General features: G+C 35.8%; 1 long non-coding RNA gene across 1 annotated transcript; it reads left to right on the forward strand.

The window, feature by feature from the left end:
* The first annotated feature begins 7,987 nt into the window (after positions 1 to 7,987).
* On the forward strand, positions 7,988 to 8,461 carry LOC131645989 (uncharacterized). The gene is made up of 2 exons (XR_009297248.1): positions 7,988 to 8,122; positions 8,225 to 8,461. It is a non-coding gene; the product is annotated as an uncharacterized LOC131645989 (long non-coding RNA).
* Positions 8,462 to 10,176: the final 1,715 nt, after the last annotated feature.

The raw sequence follows: 10,176 nt of genomic DNA on the forward strand, positions 1-10,176 counted from the left end.
AAGAAAAGACATGTGGAAAAGCAATTCTGTATGGAATCAAGCTCATGGAACTTAAAGCAAGCTAAGTGCTGTAAAGCTTCAAGACCAGAAGCAAGAAGGAAGAATGTTCTGATATTCTGATGATAGAATATGCTCTAACTCATTCTTATTCCTTATATGTTCTGATGCATGTTTTTAGTTCTAAAATATGCTCTGAAACATTATTGTTTGCTCTAATACATAATTATATGTTCTGATACATATTTTATGTTCTGATTCAATCATGCTGACTTTTGTCGTTTAGCTTGTTCTGTAACATTTCAGGATGTAGAGATGCTCTGATGATGCTCTGGTACATTCAATAATGTTCTGATACAATCTAGCATGCAATGATTCAAGAAGAAATTCAAGTTCTGAAGCTGTCCAATGGAAGCAAGAATCAGAAGCTATGAATGTTCTGAAGATCGAAGAAATTCAAGTTCTGAAGCTGTCCTATGGAAGCAAGAATCAGAAGCTGTGAATGATCTGAAGATCTAAGCATATGTGATCGTCTCAACTGAAATGGAAAATACTCAGGGAAGTCCTTTATTTATAAATTTCTTCCAGTATTTATTTCAGGGGGAGATTATTTATCTCAGGGGGAGATTGTTAATCTCAGGGTGAGACATATTCACACACTATGTTTATATGCTTATGCTATAGCTGTGTAATTGTCTTTAGCCGTCTGATATTCTGATCGCAAATTCATATCATTTATATATGTTTTTGTCATCATCAAAAAGGGGGAGATTGTTAGAACAAGATTTGTTCTGATCAATATTCTTAGTTTTGATGATAACAAGCATATGAATTTTGTATGAGATAATGTGGTACTCTAATACTATGCAATTTCCATTTCAGGAATTATGTAAAGAGTATGCACAAAATCAGCACAAGAAGCACTGACTCAGAAGGTTCAGCATGCAACAGCAGAACATGGTCTGGCAAGACATCAGAAGATGGTCAAGCAGAATCAGAACATGGGTCTATGAAAGCATCAGAAGAACTTAAGATTAGAAGCAGAAGCACTGAAGTTCTCATGGTATCACGCTCAAAAGCACCTCAAGGTCAGAAGACAAGAAGATGCTCTGCACCAAGCTGTTTGACTCTGATGATATTCAAACGTTATTTACACAAACATCAGATCAGAAGCAAGTACTAGACTGGCAGGCTACGCTGACTGACAAAAGGAACGTTAGAAGCTATTAAAGGCAACGTCAGTAGACACAGCGAAAACAAGGCTCGAGGTAGTTGACTAAAGAGTGAAACATTAAATGCAATGCTGTACGGATTACGCAAATCATTAAATGCTCCCAACGGTCATCTTCTCAAGCACCTATAAATATGAAGTTCTGATGAGAAGCAAGGTTACGACTTACGATTTACGAACTCTGAACCAACTTGCAGAAACGCTGTTCAAATACAAAGCTCTCAAACTTCATCAAATTCACTACATTGCTGTTGTAATATCTTAGTGAGATTTAAGCTTAAACTTAAGAGAAAATCACAGTTGTGATAATAGCTTTATAAGAAGCATTGTAACTCTTAGAATTTGTTTACATTAAGTTGTAAGAACTAGAGTGATGAGGTTGTTGATCAGTATACTCTAGAAAGTCTTAAAAGGTATCTAAGCAGATTGTTCCTAGAGTGATCAAGTTGTGATCAGTATACTCTAGAAGACTTAGCAGTTGGCTAAGTGGAAAACCATTGTAATCTCGTGTGATTAGTGGATTAAATCCTCAGGTGAGGTAAATCACTCCAAGGGGGTGGACTGGAGTAGTTTAGTTAACAACGAACCAGGATAAAAATCATTGTGCAAATAGTTTTTATCTTACAAGTTTTAAAGCTACACTTATTCAAACCCCCCCCCCCCCTTTCTATGTGTTTTTCTATCCTTCAGAGGACACCACATAGAACCAGACGCCCAGGTTTTTGTTTTATGCTGTTTTTTTTCTTTTATTTTATTTTCTCATTTAATTTTCTTTTCCAAAAAACGTTAAACTATTTTTAAATAAATTAGTTTAGGATAATTAAATAATTAATTTAGGTTAATTAGAAAATTATGTTAATAATTTAGTAAACTTAGTAATTGGTTTAGGTTTAATTAATAACATTAATTTAGTTTTTTATTTAGATAATTAACTTAGATAATTTGGTTAAATAATTAATTTAGGTTAAAATTTTGATTTTAATTTAGTGTTAACTAATTTTAGGCTAACTTTAGGTTAATCAAATTAGGGTTTCCAGGTCACTTTAGGTCAATGTTATTAGGGTTTGACGATTTTAGGATTCTATTATTAACATTATTTTTGGTATTAACCTTTTGCCTTCTAACCCTGATTTTATTTTGCCTATTATAAATTGCTTTCTATCACTATCACTTGATTTTTTGTAGGTTTATCATCTACTTAATTATTTCTTGTGGTATTCCCACAATTTTTTTACCTTATTATGTAACTGCTCACAGGATGTAATAGTTAATTAGGGTTTATTTTTCTGCCTTATTTCTTGTACAATTAACTGCGTGGTTAGTAATATAGAGAGTGAAAACCTTGAATTGAATTTAGAATCATTAAACCTTACAAGATAATATATCTGAATTGAATCACCTGATTGTTCCACACACACCTTTATGGTAACCCTTCTTATGCTGCCTGTTGCCTTTCAATTTAAACAGAATAGTCAAGTCCCTCGGATACGAGGATACCTTAGCAAATGTTGCCCTCAGTTCATTATCATCACTAAAGATCATAAGTCCCTTCGATGTTGCCTTCGGTTATATGATCTTGTCCCTCGAGGTTGCCTACGATATAATGATGATAGTCCCTTTCGATTGCTGAGGTATCCTCATTGGTTGCCTAAAAATGACTATTATATCCTTCCCTTAGACTACCTGCCCTCTTTATGGCAGGGACAGTCTTGTGGCGAACGATAATTTCGATGACCCTTTTTAAATCCAATGAAAGGACTACCTGCCCTCTTTATGGTATGGATAGCCCTTTCCCATTAAAGTCTTAAAGAACAAAAACTTTTAACTTAAGGGTAATTGCTTTTAATTGCTTGCTCTGGTTTAAATTCAAAACTTTCTTTTACACTATCTTTTCAAAAACCTTTGAAAAGGCTACGCTTATTTTACAAGCTAAAGTCCTTATTCAAATCCTTTTTCACTTCAAACATTTTCAAACAAACAAAGTGAACTAAGCAATTAAGAGCCCATGGATATAAAGGGTGCTTACACCTTCCCTTTATATAACTTACCCCCCGAACTCAATCTCTTTCAAAAAGGTTTTTTTCTGTTCTTTTAGCCTTTCTATAAATTGGATAAAATAAAAGTCGGTGGCGACTCTTGCTTAACCGCGACATTTCTTTAAAGTCAGTTCTCCCACCGTATTACAGAATGTTAAGACATGTTCTGTGACATCATGTCTTATGTGATATTGCGCCTGCTGAAGCTGGAATGTGAAGATTCAATATGTAATTAACAGATGTAGAATATTCTATGGAATATTATGTAATCCTATTTGGCGTAGATTTAAAGGTCAAAAGAATCAAGTCAGAATATTAAAGATTGTGTAGTTTCTACATGTGGAGACAATTTAGGAAACTTATGATTGAAGACCTTTCTTTTAGCAGAAGATTTCTGCTGATTTGTAACAGCAAATATAGCTGTGATTGTAAGCCCAAGTCCAGTTGGGAATAGGTTATAAATAGAAAGCTTTGTACCCTAGTTTGTAAGCAAGTCGAGTATTGAAAAGATGTAAACATTAGGGTTTGTTAAGGTAGACCACCTGAGTTGTGGGGTGGCTGCCATGTTCTTCTCAAAACCTGTAGGTGAGAGAAGTATTATTCTCACTCGAATCCTTTAGGTAAGAGTTGAGAGATTTGTTTCTTGATCGAAGCTGTTAAGCAAAGATCAAGTAATTTTTTCTTGTTGATTTTTTAAATAGCTGTTACAGGGTTGTAACAATTAGGTATCACTAGGGAGTGAGCAGAGGTTCTCTTGTCTTGGATGGAGTTCTAAGATAAAGGTTGCATTGGGTAGTGACTAGGTAAACCAGAGGTTGTTTATCTGTAAACCAGAGGTTGTTTACATAAAATAGTACTACTGATAGTGGAATCTTCTTCCTGGCTTGGTAGCCCCCAGAGTAAGTAGTTAGACCGAACTGGGTTAACAATTCTGTTGTGCTTTTATTGTTTTCCTGCACTGTTATTTGTACTCCTACCTTGTCTGTTTTTATAATGTCAGATCAGATGTCACGACATCCTTATATGACATCTGAGTCTGCTGTCACCAGAATTTCAAACCCAAGGAGATCAGGATAGATACTGCTGCCATGGCTGAGAGGGAGTTCCTGTCGGGGGACCATCAAAGCGTGAAACACCATGTTGTCCACACCCTCTATTTTGGTTTTGATTATTGTGATTGCGGATTGATCCTGAGCAGATGTTCTGATGACGATTGTACTTTTGTTGAGAGGAGTCATTGGAGTTGTGTTGAGCAGCAGTATGCAAGGAAGTGTGAGAACTAGTGTTGTGCATTTTTTCCAGACCGAATTCCTCCAAGTTGAGCATGGAGCGAACATGAAAGAATGATGGTAACGAATTATTTTGGGGGATTAGGGTAGCAACCCTATGGTACGCCTCAGAAAAACCAGACGTCAGTTGAAGAACTAAACGATGATTGCTAACAGGTGCTCCAACGTATCTAAAAGTTGCTTGAGACATTGGCAATATGCAGAGACATTACGAAAAGCCTCCATGCAGGTGGATGAGAAGCCCTCCTCAAGAGAAACGACACATGAGTTTTGGTTGTCCTAAAAATATCAACTAAACGCTGCCAGACAGCCATGGCGGTGGATCCCTTTTCCAAAATAGTTATAAGGAGATCAAGGGGGATGGTGGAATAAATCCATTGGAGCATTGTGAAATCAAGGGTTATCCATATTTCAAAATCAACAACTGTGGAGACAGGTTTTTCTTTTCCTAGTTGTGAAATGATGTAATGGACCAGACGTCAGTTGAAGAACTAAACGATGATTGCTAAACTCCAATGTGCTTTATATCAAGAGTTTCTGCTGGTTCCGAGACAGTTCAAAGGAAAAGCCGTTTTATGGTATCTTTGCAAAATTCGTAACTCTCAACTGGAAGGCCGTATGAGCTTGGATCTTGCGTTACCAACATCGTTTCGGAATTCTCTACAACTTTTGTGTTTGGCTCAGAAGCCAATTCTCTGAGGAAGATCTTAAAATTTGAGGTTTATGGGCAGCAGGTGGTGTTGAAATGTCGTTTTCAAACTGTAAAAAAATTATAACTCCTGAACCGTTGGTTCGATTGAGCTGAAATTTTACTGGCAACTCCGTCTCGATGTTCCTGACATTTTGTATGTCTTCCCGAAGGCTGATTTTGTATCGAAAATTATAGAAAAATTCAAGAGCGCCGGAGCTCGTTTGCAGAAACGCGCTTAGAAAGGGCGATTTGAAAATTGGGCGTATTTGGCCACTCTATATATTCTTTCATTCTCATTTTGCAAAAGGGAGGTTCTCATAATTTCTTTTACCATAAACAAAAATCAAAACACTCTCTCTTTTCCTCAAGGATCAAACACTCTCTTTTTCTTCAGATCTTCAACAATCTCATCAAGAACACGAAGGTTGATTCTCCAGATTTTTCATCTTCCTCCTCCCTCCTCAAGTGTCACGCCCCACTCTCTCCCTATTTTCTTTCGGATTCGCATTCTCATCTTCGATTCGCATTTGTGTTTGCGCATCGCTTCGATCTCCATTTTCGGTTAGTGTTTGAATCTTGAATTAAGTGCTTAATTGTTGATGATAGTATGATGTAGATTGTTAGATCTAATTGAGATTGTTGATAATTGATGTTGCTGATGATTAAATGTTGATTCAAGATGTTAGATCTAAGATTTGTTGATGATCACATGAATTGAAGTGCTAGATCTAATGTTGTTGCAAGTTTCGTGCCTTAGATGTTTGTGATAATGCTTGCATGAGAATTGTTGCATGATAGTTGGTGAATTCCATGGAAATTGATGCTTGATTATGGCTATTTGATGCTTAAAATGATGTGTTAATTGATATAAATTCGTGTATGCCAAAGCCTCTTGATCAATGCATGAGTAGATTGCTTTCGAATGATGTAATTTGTTGTTTTTGTGCTTCTGACTTGAGGTAACCGGTTACCATGTCTGCGGTAATCAGTTACCTGGAAGTTTGTCTTCAATATTGTTGCCTCTGACTCTACGGTAACTGGTTACCATGTCTGAGGTAACCAGTTACCTGCCTGTTTTTTCACGTAACCGGCTACCATGTCTAGAGTAACCGGTTACCTGCCCTGTTTTTCAACTTTTTGTACTAAAATTTCTGAGGTAACCGGCTACCTCATTTCAGGTAACCGGTTACCAATGAACATTTTCCTCTTCTTTTTCACTTCTGTGCTGAGGTAACCGGTTACCTCATTTCAAGTAACCGGTTACCACTGAATGTAGGCAGAATTATTTTCAACTTCAAAAATTCTTATCTTTTGACTCGTAACTCCGTTTGACGCATTCTTTATATCGTTGGGAAGCTTGTGAGATGTACTATCTTGTGGGATGATATAATCTATCTGGTTGTGCATTTTTGTGATTGTGTTTTGTGCACTTCCGGTGTTTTTTTTTATGATTTCCCTCATGTAATACAATGCTGTCCCATATTCACTTTTATGCTTCCGATGCATGTTTTATCCTTACGCCTTCATGACTCATTCTCAATTTAGCTTACGATTCGGTTGTGCAATATCGGTTGCAAAGTGCTTATTATTTCTAACGAATTTTCTAGCTTGTGCAAGGCTTCAAGGGACGCTTTTGATAGACGCGTGCGCGTCGTGCTCCACTTTATTCGTGGGACACAACATCTTTCGACAATGATTCTATTTTTCCATTGCTTGTCTGGATTATATTGTTTCTTGCAGGTGTTTTGGATGTGTACGAGCGTAGATTTCGATTCGAGACGCACTTTCACACCGATTCTTGATGATTATGTCAGATGATTAGACTTTCTGACTCGTATTGTTGTTGGTGGCAGCTTACTCGAAGTTTTCCAGACTTCTTTGCCTTTGGTCGGTTTGTTTGCTTCGGATGGCTTTTCCCGTTAGCTAAAGCTTGTTGTTTGCTGGTTTCGGGTGGCTTTCCCTGTTGACTAGAGCGATTCCCCTGTCCCCAAGTCATTACTCCGATAATCTATTTGCCTTATGAGCCAAGCTCGTTTGTATGCCATTGTAACGTACATGCTTGTTGTACGTTGTCTGATACACCCTTCCTTAATGCAAATTGGCAAATTGGCTATTCAGAAGGTCAGTTGGAGGATTAATATAACTTGGAAGCACCCAAGTTTTTGACAGTGATTATATGGAACTTGATGTTACAAGAATATTTGTGACAATGCTTGAGTTAAATTGATGTCCAAAAGTTTGATTTGTCACATTCTCTTGAAATGTGAATCCTTGTAGAAAATCTTTTATTGAATTCGGATGTAGAAATGTAAATTTTATTAATTTAAATTTAATAAAATGTTTTTTTTTTAAAATTTAATCCAATAAAAATTAAATGTAAAAATGTAAATTTTATTGAATTAAATTTAACAAAAAAAAGTAAATGGAATACATATACATAAATTTCACCAATGGGATTTTATCATCCCAACTACAACTATTATTTTCATCTTTAGCACTACTATTTCTCATTTAGCACTATCATTTGTCTTGAAAGGTTAAAAGAAACATTAAAATACACCTGTATAATGAAACTTCAGAATAAAACAAAGAATAACCTCTAATAAGCATCAAACGTTTAATATGATATTTTCACAAAGCTTCAGTGATCAAAGAGACACTTACAATAATTCTTTATTTATGAGTGACTTCTTGCAATTTTGTATACACTTAAAACTATTAAATTGAAGTTAATAGTGCATGAATTTTTACTTATAAAAAGATAAAACCTATTTTCTATTTATCATATGCAAAAGAGAGAGAAAAATGACTAAAGCTCTCAAGTTTTTTTGTGCTTTATTCATCATTCTTTCTCTAATTATTCTTGTAACCAGTGATAGTAAGTTATTCTTCATAGCTATTTTAAGTTATCTTCTTTATCATATACATAATTATTAATATCTTTTTAACAATATTCCTTTATTTTTATTTGACACCATAGAGAAATTGTTCTGCTACAAGCTTGAAGATTGTGATCCCAATTTTAAATGTCGTGAAGGTTATGTCATGAAGTGCCATATTTTTCGATGTAATTGTGAGCCAAAGGAAGAATAAATTGAAAAAATAATTGTATGTTATTTCTAAACGTATAATTCCCTGTCAATAATGATGTGGGTATTTAAAGAATAAATTTAATAAATACTAATGTATTTCCCCAATTTTGTTTGGATTAAACATATATATGATTATTGTTTTTAATGAAAAAAGTATACGATTTTGTTGATTGTCTACAAAAATGATTATTTTTCCTGCTATGAATAATATTTATTACAAATGTATTCATTTTAATACTACATGTTTATATTTCTTAAACATTTTAAGGATTAAAAAAAAATGTATTATTCTAATTGTAAATAATACATAAATCTATGAAGAAATAAATGAGTAAGACTACTCATATAGAAAAAAAAATTAAATAACCATGTTTTAAAAAATATTAAAAAAAACCAAAATTTCAGATTATTTACCAAAGTGTCTAGGTTTGGGATACCGGAAAGGTGAATGCGCCAATTGAAATGGCACATTAGTGGACTACAAGTCAAACCATTTGGCGCATACACTAAAAAATTAGGGCAAAAAATATGTAGCCAAACCATTTGGCGCATAAGGGCATGGTACAACACATAGGCGCCATTTCATTTGGCTCCTATGTGTTGGGGTATTTTTTTTAAAAAAAATAATCCCTTTTGTGTTTTTTCGCGCAAAGTTTTTGATTCCGGTCTTTTATTTTCGTAAAAACGTCCGATAAATCGATTTCGTAAAATTCTTATTAACCCTAAATAATGTTTGCGTTGTCGATTTCAGTTTTTTAATAAAGTACACTTTATTGATGAAAGACTAAAGAAAGGTTACAAGAGGTGGTAAACGAAATTGATACATTGTAAAAATAAATTACAAAGTAGATTAAACTTGCGACGAGGTCGAGCCACGACTAGGACATTTTTTTTATTGTGCCTCACCTGACGACAAATGCTGCATTTCCTTTCCATTTTGTCGTGGACGTCCATTTCGGTTCTAATTCGCGTACTACTGGGGCGACCCTTTTTCTTTCGCCGCATTGCGTCATTATGCCAAACTACCTCCCCATCATACTCAGGCCAGTAATCCTCCTTGGCTACCACTGGAAACGCAGCACTATAAACTTGGAGCAATGTTTGAGCCTTGTAAATTGGAGACAGTAGTGATATTGCGTCGCGGTGCACAAATGCACATGCCGCTATGACATGTGAGCAAGGCATACGGAAAGCTTGAAACTTTCCACAGTCGCACCAATGGTCGTCTAGCAGAACCCGATATTGTTGTCTTGGCAAACCCTCATTATGGTCAATTGTTTCGCGAACACTGAAGGTGCGGTTGAGTCGATCGAAAGCAGTTACTTGATGAGTGTTTGCTTTTGGCGATTGCTCTTGCATAAATTTCATGCAACTATCACTAAACAATTAACCCGATTGTCTAACATCACTCCACTTCTTGCCTCTCGTTGAGAATAGCGAAGTCATCTTAAAGTAGGTTGCCTCCACTAGTGCAGTGACAGGAAGGTTACGAATGCCTTTGAAAACTCCATTCATGGGTTCTACCAGATTTGTCATCATGTGGCCTCATCATACGCCTTTGTCATAAGCCCTTGTCCATTTCTCCCTGGAAAGGTTATCTATCCAAGTTCCCGCATCTGGATTTGTCAGTACAATCTCACTCCGATAATGTTGGAATGTAGGTTGGGTAAATGCATAACCAGCATTGACCAGGGCCTTCCTGATCTGCCTATCCTTGATCTCCCGCATGAAGTTCTGGGCGATGTGGCGAATACAATACACATGAGTTGATGGTGGGTCATGCCATCCGTTTGCTGGATTGTTATAAGCACTCTCAATGGAAGCGTGCCTATCAGAGATT

Source organism: Vicia villosa, linkage group LG2, assembly GCF_029867415.1.
Source record: "Vicia villosa cultivar HV-30 ecotype Madison, WI linkage group LG2, Vvil1.0, whole genome shotgun sequence".
NCBI lineage: Eukaryota > Viridiplantae > Streptophyta > Magnoliopsida > Fabales > Fabaceae > Vicia > Vicia villosa.